The sequence below is a fragment of the Macrotis lagotis genome, chromosome X (assembly GCF_037893015.1).
Source record: "Macrotis lagotis isolate mMagLag1 chromosome X, bilby.v1.9.chrom.fasta, whole genome shotgun sequence".
Taxonomy (NCBI): domain Eukaryota; kingdom Metazoa; phylum Chordata; class Mammalia; order Peramelemorphia; family Peramelidae; genus Macrotis; species Macrotis lagotis.
Genome location: NC_133666.1, coordinates 547,984,863 through 547,998,015, shown reverse-complemented (window position 1 = coordinate 547,998,015; position 13,153 = coordinate 547,984,863). Strand labels below are relative to the sequence as shown.

Genomic DNA, 13,153 nt, shown 5'->3' with positions numbered 1-13,153 from the left:
TTGAGGCAAGCAGGTCAAATGACTTGACCAGGGTCACAAAGTCAGCATCTGAGGGCATATCTGAACTCACCAAGATGAGTCTTCCTGATGCCAAGCATAGTATTCTATCCACTGAGCCACCCAGGTGTACCTATTTCCATGTAGAACTATGTAAACTCAGAGTCTGATCTTTCATTTGCCTCACAAATTTCTTTCCAAGAATAAAGGAAGACTCCATTACAGAACTAAAGACACTACAAGGAATAATAAAATTGCCTTTTGTGGAGCAGAAGTGAGTGTAAGCATTCCAAATCCAAATACTTTATCAGGGCTCCTCAGATATCTAAAGAGTCAAGAGTAAGACCTCTAATGAACAGAGGAGATCCTCTATGAGGGATTTAGAGTTAACATATTCACAAGTCTCCTAAATAAGGTGCATAAAATTTGCAGTCAGTATCTATGCTAAAGTCACATAGGTTTGGGGTAATAAAAATACTTGTAAAGCAAGGGTAAAGAAAAGACCATTATGATGGCTTACATAGTACAAGTGAAATATGGGTTGAATATTTCTTAAGGAGCACTAAATATAATGTAACTAAAACCAACAATAAAAAACTCACACCTAAAAATAAAGGAACATTTTCCTTTCAAAACAACCTTAGTAGACAATCTACTTTATTCCAATTAGGCTATCCCTATATATCTTTAAGAACATTTTCATGGCACTTCCTCCAGATTTAGAGCATTTTTTTTAAATACTCGTCATACCAGTCTGCTAGGTGGCGCAGTGGATAGAGCACCTGGAATCAGGAGGACCTGAGTTCAAATTTGGTCTTAGACACTTAATAATTACCTAGCTGTGTGTCCTTGAGCAAGCTACTTAACCCCATTGCTTTGCAATAACTTAAGAAAAAAACAAAAAACTCATCATACCATTTAATCTCCATCATTTTAGGGAATATGTATTTTTTAAAGTAGCTAGTAATGTTTTGCTGTTCAGACATGTCTGAATCTTCATAACTCTATAGACTACAGGATTCTAGGCTTCCTCATCTGACCAAGTTCATGTTTGTTATTTCCATGATACCATAGATCCAACTCATCCTCTGCCATTCCCCTTTCCTTCTGTCTTCAAACTTTCCAACACCAGGGACTTTTCCAATCTTTCTCATTATGCAACCAAAGTGCCAGGAATGAGAAATGAATAAAATGGATAACTATTATTTTGGGTTGTTCAATCCTCTTCCTAACTCTGCCCCCCAAAGTGACTTTCATGTTTGTTGTCATAACAAACTGGCCCTGATGGTAATCCAAAGCATAGAGATCAAACATAAAGCAACAACCACATGCAGTCCACTCACTTTTCATTGCATTTGAAGCAAATTAAAATGCAACTGAGAAATCATTAACAACATAAATAAAAATTGATTTGATTTTCCAAGTCAATATGCAGCCCATAGTGATCTTTATGTTTTGCTTCAATGGTCCCCGATTTACCTTCAAGTTCGACATCACTGATCCAGTTTTAAAATTGTTTGACAATTGCAATGATGTTATAGTATTAATATATGTATACCTGTATATCCCAAGGTTATCTTTTGGAGGTCTAGGCTCATTTGGACATTTTGAAGATGATGTTTGTTACAAAATCAGTCCTGACACCTACCCAACAAGCACAAATACAACAGTTGGCATTTATGTAACATTAATGGTTTTAAAGTGTTTGTGTCATGTGATCTCACACCAAATTTGTGGGTTAGATGCTATTACCCTAATTTTACATAGTTGAGTTGCCCAGGAAGCATACTTTAGTATGGTCAATGACTTGATAAGGACTACTATCTTTTTTGACAAGTCATGCACCTAACTCTTTAGAAATTACTTTTTTTCAGAATATTTACACATAAATAAACTACACTGCCAGAAAAAGTAATGGCAAAGCATTCTAGTATCTTTATGAAAAAATCTCAAATGAAGTTATAAAAAGTCAGTCATTAGTGGAACAATGAATAACAACAACAAATTATTTCTCAGAGAGTATAATGAACTTACTTAATCTAGCTAAGGAGAGACTTGGAGCACAAGCTGGTTCTTATATCAATTGAATATGACAATTTGTGGATATACCACAAAGTTTTGTCCTGGGCTCATTTACTTCTTTCTCTATATTCTCTCACTTGATGACTTTATCAGTTCTTATGGGTATAATTATCCTCTTTATGCATATGACTTCAAGATCTATATATACAGCCCAACTATCTTTTCTGAATTCCAATCTTGGTAGAACTTTATGGAAATTTCAAGATACCATAAATATCTCAAAACACGTTCAAAAACAAAACTCATAATCTTTCCTCCAAAACCCATTCTTCTGCCAAACTTCCATATTTTTGTCCAAACTGATCCATTGTCTCCCAAATTCACCTCAGTTATTCTCAACCTCTTTCTCTTCTACAACCTTCATATTTTAATCAGTTACAAAGTCATGTTTCTACCTCTGTAATATTTTTTTTATAGCTATGCTACTCTCTCTACTCACACAGCCATCATCCTTGTTCAGGGCCTTGTCATCTTCCACCTCCAATATTGTAATAGCCTAATTACTCTCCTGACACCAGTTTCTTCGAAATTCTTTTTTACAAAGCTGACAGATTGATTTATACGAAGTATAGGTCTAACTCTGCCACTCTCCTAGTCTCCAGTGGCTCCTTATTATCTGTAGGAGCAAATTCAAACTGTTTTGCTTGGCATTGAAATACATTTACAACCTAGTTCCAACCCTTCCAGTCTTATTACGCATTGTTGTTCACATATTTCATGGTTTAGTCAAATGATTTTTATACAGCACTGAATTTCTATGCCTTTAAACATACTGGCCCCATGATTAGAATGAACTATCTTTCACTTCTGTCTCTTAGGATTCTTAATTTTCTTCAAGTTTATGGGTCAGATGCTATATCATGCTCTATCTTGTAGATCAACCTTCCTCCAGAGCCTCCAAACTTTCTCCTTCAAAAATCATCTTTCCCAAAAGAATATAAGTTCATTGAGGGCATGAACTGTTTCACTTTTGTCCTTTCTATCTTCAGTTCCTGGAATATAGTAGTCACTTAATAAATACTTGCTGATTTCCTTGACATTCCTTCATTTACAATATTGATGTACTGTCAGGAGAAAAGGGCAACAAAGAGTCCTACACCATTTGAATGAATCCATCACTAATTTATAGCTAAGAAGCACAATCATTCTTCTGAGAAGAGTGAATTAATCTTTAACATATTTTCACATAGTTAAGTTGCTCAGAATAATTCCAAACATCTTGTCCTTGTGAGATTTGGATTTTTCTTTATACTAAAAAGAATCTTATGGTTTTGCAGGCACTGAGCAGGTAAATTTGGTTTTCATTTCTTGACTATGATCATCACAATTTCTTACATTTGAAATGCAACATACAAAAAAATATATAGCTAAGTAAAGGCTAAATAAGCTTACACAATTCTAGTGAGGGGAACATAATGATTCTCACCATATAAAACATGTGCTGGTCCCCTATAATTATAATAATGACCAATAAAATCTTTGCCTTTCATTTAACATTTATTACTCCTCTCAAAATTTCTTCACCAGGATTTCCATCCAGGTTTATGAAATCTGAGAATGGCACAATGTTTATTTATAGAATCATTTGTATACAAAGCCTATTCCCACATTTCACCCTGGTGTGGAAGTGACTAATGAAGTCAAGTAAAAGCTCTCGCAATTTCTAACTATTTAAAGGTCTAACAGTCAGCAATTTATCAATGTATTTAAGTAGAAAAGGCCCAAGAATATTGAACACTGCTAGCTTAGAACTTTAGACTATGATGACCAACAATCAGGATAAAATAAGAGTCTTCAGTCCTGCAACCGTCTCTTCTGTTTTTTTATGCAGCAGTAAACTCAAAGAATCAGTTTTTCAGAGGTTTAACAAACACATTTGAGGTAACCAGGTGCTGCAGCAGATAGTGTACTAGGTCTAGAATCAGGAAGATTCAGCTTTCTGAGTTCAAATTTGGCTTCAGTCACTTACCTTGGTCAAGTCTCAACTCTATTTGCCTCAGTTTTACCATTTGTAAAATGATCTATGGAAGGAGATGGAAAATCACTTCAGTATCTTTGCCAAGAAAATGACTAAACAAGGACAACAGACTTAATTGTGGAATTCCAATATTCAATCCTTGGCCAATGAGTTGATATATTTAACTATAAAATGTGCATCATATCTATGTTGACATTCTTGTGCTCAGTTTCTCTGTGGAAAAATGAATAAGGAAACTTGAAGACTTGATTCATCATATAAGAATCATTTCATGGGCAGCTGGTCATTTTGACTAGCAAGAGTTCATAATGAGATTAAGCAAAGGGACTACCATGAAGATAAATGAAGTTCCTACATCGTCATTTAAAGCAGAAAATGAAAAAGACATTCTCAAAATATAACAAGGTCCTCCAAAGAAAGTCTGTGACACTTGGTGGTTATACAATACAAAAAAATATTAACTGAGTAGGAAGATGAATATATTTCGGGATGTTAAAGAAGCCTAAGAAGCTAAAGTTTTCTATATCAAAAGGTGTCTTCTCTTTGCATCATTGATACTTTAAAAAGATTAAATAAGCAATAGATATAGAAAGCATCCAAGAATTATTAGTTTTATTGACATTTTATGTTAATCCAAAGCATACTGATAAATTCTTTTGCAAATGTGGTATTAATTTTTTTTGCCATGGTTACATATTCATCTGGAAAATAAGTATTATTTTTTTGGGAGGGGTTTCAAGGCAATGGGGTTAAGTGGCTTGCCCAAGGCCACACAGATAATTATTATTAAGTGTCTGAGACCAGATTTGAATTCAAGTACTCCTGACTCCAGGGCCAGTGCTCTATCCACTAAGCCACCTAGCTGCCTGAAAATAAATATTCTTCATCCATTTGATTTTTCCTATATAAATAATTAGATCAAGCTTTTGAGTATTTATAGATCTCATCTAGAAGGCCCAAGAAATTCAATATTTTGATACAATCAACACAATGTCATCTGCTAGCAAATATACAGATGACCTCACAATCTATGAGGAATTCTTTGGTGTACTTCCTCCATGCCAGGGAACATCTGTAGCAGACATATTCATCTGTTTTATACTCAAACCCATTCCGCATTAGTATCAAGCAGTGAATGAGGCTCTCTTAGTTATCTCTCAAGAAATCTTTTATCGGGGCAGCTAGGTGGTGAGTGGATAGAGCACTGGCCCTGGAGTCAGGAGACCCTGAATTCAATCTGGCCTCAGACACTTAATAATTACCTAGCTGTGTGGCTTGGGCAAGCCACTTAACCCCATTTGCCTTGAAAAAACCCTAAAAAAAAATCTTATATGATTTTGACATTACCTCCTTCTTGGAGGGAGATCTCTTTTTAGGTAGGTCTTTTGTTATGCTTGTTACCCATATGAATCATGGAGTCTTTTAAATATGTCTCCTTCAGTTCTTTAATAGACTTAGGTCTTTCAGGATGAAGAATGTATTTCTTTTGCAGTTCTCATTGCACTAGTACAATGCTTAGGCTATTGGAGCTAAAAATATTTCTGGATTCATAAATCAAGAGTGGTATATAAAAACACCTTAAATTGTTTATAGTAAAATTTTATGTCTTTAGATATAAAATTCACAAAACTATTCAATAAGGCACTCAAACTAAAGTATTTCTTCATTTAATTTCAGCTTGTTAATGAGATTTTAACTTCTTATCTTATTTCTATGCATTGTGCCTCAACTCTTTAAGCAAGAGTCTCAAAACACCAAATTATCTTTTTTCCCCCCTAAGACACCTTTTTACTTCCCTAATACAACTAGGTAATAGTCATTAAGGCAATGTTAATCATATACAAAAATAAGAGGGATAAGAAAAACTGTCAATAATTACTTCCTTCATCAATTCATAATTATGCATTTATTCTTATTGCTGTTGATCTCAAGTCATTTGAAGATGAGCCTCATTTCTCCCTATTTATGGCTAGTCAAGCAAAACTTACTCATTTTGCCCTCAAGGCAAGTCACAAGAGAGAACTGGATTGGCAAGCTTCATAACTGAGAACCAGTATAAGGAAATAAATGAGGGGAAAGCAAAAACAGTGTTAAAAAAAAGTATTTCTTTCAATCCTAAAGTAAAAGGCTACTTTACAAATGTGGTACTTTAAGAATCTATAATTTCATTGCCACACAGATGGTAGCCTTTTTGTCCATTAGAAAATAGTCTTCCAGAAATACCATGACTGGAAAGTTTAATCACCCTGCTACAGGGATGGTAATGAGACTCTCCAAGTTCAGTCAAGCCAATAGCACGGACTCAAAGTCTATGATCACTGCATAAAGAAAAGGCAAAGGGTTTTAGTAGATGTATACTGACATAAACCTTAGAAATATGACTGAGGAATTTTTTCTAATTTTAAACATCTTGGTTTTTGTGACACCTTGGTGGAAGTTTTGTTGATGGTGGTATTGGTGGTGCAACTGCAATGCTATAGTTTATTAGAGAATGTCAAGCAAATTAACTGAACATAAGGGAGACATTTTAAATAAAGCTCTAAAATTTAAAGATAAACATTCAGATTTGCTTATCCATTCAAAAGTATAGTTTTTAATAGTTCCTTGGATTTTAAGCCACGAACATTTACTCTGCAAAACAAACACCAAAATGTTAAATGTATTTATAGACATTGACACATCTTCCCAATCAGCTTCCCAAATTTACACACACACACACACACACACACACACACACACAGGAACATAAATATAATGCTAAATAGACAAACTTTAAGAGAAAAAATAGGACAAGCACTCTTAAATACCTTAAGACATATATAGTGTGTATTAACCAATGTGTAATTCCTTAATCTTGCTGTATTCTGTTTAAGAAATGTCCTATAATCAGTTAAGAAAGGGCGGCTAGGTGGCGTAGTGGATAAAGCACCGGCCTTGGAGTCAGGAGTACCTGGGTTCAAATCCGGTCTCAGACACTTAATAATTACTTAGTTGTGTGGCCTTGGGCAAGCCACTTAACCCCATTGCCTTGCAAAATAAACAAAAACCTAAAAAAAATCAGTTAAGAAAATAGAATTACTATCCCATGTTACTGAAAATGGTCTAACAAAATAAATATTAAGAAAAGAATGAGTTGTTCAAACAAGTTGGTCAAACTTTTCCAGATTCCTTTCTCTTTAGAGGAAAAAGAGGCAAATAGATAAAGGAACAAATACAAATTTTATACCTCATTTATTTCTTTTAAGATTTTTTTTTTTTGCAAGGCAATGGGGTTAAATGGCTTGCCCAAGACCACACAGCTAGGTAATTAAGTGTCTGAGGCCAGATTTGAATTCAGGTACTCCTGAATCTAGGGCCAGTGCTCTGTCCACTGCCCCACCTAGCCACCCATATCTCATTTATTTTTAAAAATTAGTCTGAGCTCCAGCATTTTAGTCTTTCAATTTACCAAACCAGTCATATGTAGATTACATCCAGAAGAAGACATGGCAAAACTTCATACTTTATACTTTTCACTCTACTTCTACAACTTTGCCTAGAAAGGTATACTTACACCCCAAAGGAGACTAAGGTCTACATTTCATGGAAGCAGACTGAGGCTTACTGGAAGGAAAGGACTTTTAGCTCTTAGCACTAACAAAGAATGGAATGTACTGTTTCAAAAGGGAGTAACTATTCCCCTCACAAGAAATCAAATGAAACCTGGATGACCAGGTAGTTACCTTGTAGAGGAGATTCCTGGTCAGGTATAAATTTGACAAGGTTGTCTTAGTTTCTATTAGTCACAAACTTATCACATACTTAAGAACATCTTGTCCAATCTTTGAGTCAGTCAATCAATTGCTATTTATTAAGCATCTTTTACATTCTTGGTCCTCTGCTATGTGATGGGAAAACAAAGAAAGGCAAAAAAAAACTAGTTCTTCTCTCAGAGAATTCACAGTCTAATGACTAAAATAGTCATTTCCTTTGAGGAAGGGAAAAAAAGGGAAATTTCTTGCCCAAGGACACATATCCATAATTTTTATAAGAAGCAGAGAAGGTATATCAACCTAGGATTTCTGTCCTCCATCATAGGATTCTTCCTATTGGAACATTATGGAAAGGAGAGGGTGTCTATTAGTTCTTAATTTAATAAAACTGGACCAGTCATTTGTGGTGGAGAGGAAAATAAAGTGCCTGAAGTAGCAGACTGAGAAAAGATGCATTTGAACTACTAGAAACAAAGAAGAATCAAAGTGGCTCCCACAATAACAAAAAATAAGCCTTCTGTACCTCTAGCCTTCCCTGCAGAGTTAGAATCTAAGAAGTCCACAAAAATATTAAGAGCAGCTTTTTTCTTTAATAATGGCAAAGTACCAAGAAGTAGCTCATCAATAGGGGAATGGTAGAATAAAGCATTATATATAAGTATAATGGTATACTATTATTCTGCAAGAAATAACAAAAGAGAAGATTTCAGAGAAATGAACTGATACTGCATAAAATGCAGAACAAATTAAGAACAATAGCGATAAATTCAAAGATCAACCAGGAGTCCAGAAGACTTAAAACGAGCTACTCCAGCTTTTGACAGAGAGATGATAGACTCAAGAGACATAAATCTTTACTGTATCATCAATGTGGGGATCTGTTTTCCTTGATTATGCATGTCTGTTAATAAGGGTTTTGGTTTTCTTTTTCAGGAATAGCAGAGAAAGAAAATAAATTCCTATTTATTGGAAAAATAAAAATGAAAGAAAAGGGGAAATATTAAGTTAGTCCCCTTCTAGAAAGATTTTTTATTTTATGTTCAAATTCTTCAATTCAAAATAATTCTAGGGGGCGGCTAGGTGGTGCAGTGGATAGAGCACTGGCCTTGGAATCAGGAGTACCTGGGTTCAAATCCGGCCTCAGACACTTAATAATTACCTAGCTGTGTGGCCTTGGGCAAGCCACTTAACCCCATTGCCTTGAAAAATCTTTAAAAAAAAAATTCTAATTTTAAAGGGGAAAAAATTTTAGCAAAGTTCTCTGGTGAATGTTTTTTTGACTCTCACTTAAAAATATACAATCATCTTTAAAAAACCAAAACTATGTTGTGGACATGCTTGTTTTATTCCATAAATTAAAAATTAAATAAAAATATATATTTAAAATGACCTCTTCCCTAAATCAAAGAAATTCAAACTCATCTTTTATTGAGGACTAAACACAAATATGCTGACTACTGATTTAAGACATGACTAACAACAGAAGTGAAAGGGTTCAAGTTCTTTACTTGGCTCACATTAAAGGATACTAAAACAATTTCTTCTCTGGTCATTAAGTTCAGTGACCACAGTTAACTCAGCAATGTTTATTTCAATATTACAAAATTTTACGCAAATTTCATTATTATAAACAATATTACATTCTTCTATCATGAAAGAACAGTTTGATTCTCTACCCCATCTCTTTCAAAGCGTTGCTTTAGAAGCCATGCCTTTAATGGCCAAAGGACATAACAGGCAGCTCTCAAAAGAAACAAAGAAAAGCTACCAACAAATAGGAAAAAATATTCCAGATCACTAGTAATGACAATCGTAAGAGCTATAAGGAAAAAGACCTATCAAGGCACTGCCAGGAGAGGTGAAAAATACTTCTACCTTTCTGGAAAACAATTTGGAATTAAATCCAAACCTTAGTCAATTCACTGTTCATACCCTTTGAGTCAGTGATGTCGCTATTAGACAAACTCCAAGAAGATCAATGAGGGAAAGCACTCATAATTACAAAAATATTTATAGCAGGAATTTCATTGTAGCAAGGAACTAGAAATAAAAAGAGGTATTCTTTAATTGGGGAATGGATGGACGAATTATGATTTAGTATGTAAAAGAAATGAATGTATTCATGTTTACTGGTGTGCCAAGTGCATTATTTTTTTTATCTGAGTGTTATTTTATTCATGTGAATTTTTTTAAAAAAATCATTTTAAATCTCAACATCTTTTTTTATCTCAACTTTTTTTTTTAGTCTTTATTTTTTTTTCAAGGCAATGGGGTAAAGTGGCTTGCCCAAGGCCACACAGCTAGGTAATTATTAAGTGTCTGAGGCCGGATTTGAACCCAGGTACTCCTGACTCCAGGGCCGGGGCTCTGTGCACTGCGCCATCTAGCCACCCCCAAAGTCAATCTTTAAAGCAATTCCATCATGTTATTTTTTTTCTCCATCATGTTAACATAATTTTATTAATTCAGCTTGCGTGATATAAGACTTCATTTAATATGGAAGGTTAGAGTATAGAAGATGGTATAATTGTACATTCCCTTTTCTTCACATAACCCTTTCCTAATATTAGAATGCATCATATTCTAGTGTGAGTAGAATGATGGGACAGATCAACCTGGCAGACTAAAAAATGAACAGAAGAACATGAACCAATCCAGTTACCTGCAAGTTGGAGGAATAAACTTTGAAGTTTAAGAAAGCTTAAACTTTAAAGTTAATAGAAATCCAGATACTACCTTCTATCTTCCCAACATTTAATTTCTTGAGATGCTTTTGCTTTGCCTCATTTTACATTGGTTATTAGTGCTGTAGAGTGGGTTGTTTGCACATTATCGTCTCCTTTTAATAAATAGGGAAAAAAAGCCTAGCATTGGAGCATAGCTCCAAAGAAAAACTGGAAGAACAAACCTTCCTTTCCTCATTGCCAAGGATTGAAGGGCAGAACTAAAAGTCAGTTGCCTATCCCATGCTATATAAATAATATATTATTAGTTTTACTTTCTCTTTCCTTTTATATTTTTTAAATTTTTACTTTCTCTGTCCTTTTAAATTTTATAATATATTGAAAAATGATTTTGACATAAAAACAAAGCATCAAAAATAAAAATAATGTATATGTGTTATAAATATGTATATCTATGTATATGTGTGTAATATATATAGGTATATATCTAGAAACTATATATTTGCTAGTAGATGTGGGCTGTTAATCAACTCAGTCATTATTTATTAAGTACCTGTATGCAAGAACTCTAGGCTAGGCTCACTGGGAAATTCAAAACTGGGATAAAATGATATTCTTAACTCATGATTCATTTAGGAGTTTGAAACAAATATAAACATGTCTACATCTGTTTATCTACAGAAATTTTAAAGGATCTTCCAAAAATCTTGGTCTCCTGGCTGAGTCTCACCCTAGTGAGATGCCCTTGAAGACAAGAAGAAAAGGGACAACTGCTGCACCTCCAAATGAATGCATAACAATCATTTGTGTAAATTTCAAGGGAAAGTTGAGTTTTCACCCCCCCCCCAAAGTGTTTGACCTGTTTTGAAATCATACTATATGGGATATTCTGGAATCATAATTCTTTATATGAAGAGCATCAGATTCTTAATTGGTCTCTGCAAACCTTTACAAATGACATAATGGAAACCACTTAGAACTAAATCAAATACATGGCTAAAATATTTACTTTTAGCCACATTTGAGTGCTCAATCTATGGCAAATCAATCTATGGCAAAATTTTCAAAATCAGGCTGGATTCCTTTTTAGTTCGTGAAAAGCATTTACTACTCATACTGATGATAATAAGGATTGGAGCTATCATTTCATTATTACAACTCCGGGAAAGGGAAATTCCCTCTACTAGTTCAGGTTACAATCCCTGTCATTTACACTAATGAACTGAACAAGTGTGTGCTTTTTTTTTTAAAAAAAGTATATGCTCAACAAATGGAGACAGTGAAAATAATCATCATAAGAAATGATAAATTCATGGAAATAAATAACATGATATCAATGCAAGGCAAGGAAGAAACCAAGAGCAATTTATATAATGACTATAGTAATATAAAGGAAAACAGTGAAGAACTTAGAAACTCTGATTTATCCTCAAGGTCAATTAGGGACTTTAAGGACCTGAATGTGAAACCTGCCTCTTCAAAAGAAACTGACTCTAAATTATAAAAAGAGGCATACATTTCTTGACATGGTCCTTGGGATTTGTTTTGCTTGACTTTATTTGTTACCGAAAGGGTTCTTTTGCAGAAGGGGAGAAAGAAGGGAGAATATCAATAAAGCATTTTCAAAGAAAAAAAAAGTCTGCCATCCTAATTCATCATAAAAACTTCATATATTCCAAAGGTAAATTGTTTTCACTCTACTCAGCTTATAAGTCTACCTGTGTTTTTTATTAAAAGTACTAAGAATATCCTAAAGCTGTTCTATTTTTAATTGTATTGATACATTTTTGTGCCATTCTTTTCTGTTCATATTCCTTCTTACTTTCTTACCTAGCAAGAGATTCCTAATAAGAAAAATTTTAAAAGAAAAAATTGCCTCAATAAAGCAAAACAATATATTAAAGTCTGATTGCACATGCAATATTCCATACCCACAGCCCACCACCTCTGCTGTGAAGATAGAGGTACTTTTCTTAAATCTTCTCCATACCCAAGGTTGATCATTATAATTTTTTACTAAGTGCCACTTCACTTTCTACTTATTTATATTGCTTTCTCTGTGTGTGTGTGTATGTGTATATACATATATATACACACACACAACCATATATATATAATTCATATAAATATTTCCATATGATTCAGATTTCTTCAAATTTATTATTTCTTATGCACAATAACATTCCATTATATTCATGCACCACAGATTATTTAACTGTTACCCATTTTAAAAACTGCTTTGTTTTTACTTCTTGCTTACAACAAAAGAATTATCATAAATATTTTTACCTATATGGGAACTGTCTTTGACACTGGTAGGGTATAAATTCTAAGCAATGAAATCTGAGGAATCTTTGGACATTTTAGATGCCATTTTAACTCAATACCAGGCTGTCTTCCAGAATCATTAGACAAATTTACAATTCCATCTAAATTGTACTAGGATACCTGTCTTTCCTCAGCTTCTTTGAAAATGACCATTTCCATATTTTTGTCTTCTTTAACAGTTGTGCTGATTTACAAGTAAAACCTCAGTTATTTTAAGTAGCAGGATCCTACTAGTATCTTGAGGGGTACAGTCTGTCATTATGTAGCTTTATATCCCCAATATGTATCATTAGGGTTTGCCACAGGTTCAATCAAAAATGTTTATTAATTCA

General features: G+C 33.9%; 1 protein-coding gene across 7 annotated transcripts in view; it reads right to left on the bottom strand.

Moving 5' to 3' along the window:
• The window catches only part of ESRP1 (epithelial splicing regulatory protein 1), a 96,480-nt gene that overhangs the window by 71,837 nt on the left and 11,490 nt on the right, over positions 1–13,153 (bottom strand). The gene's annotated exons all lie outside the window — the stretch shown is intronic.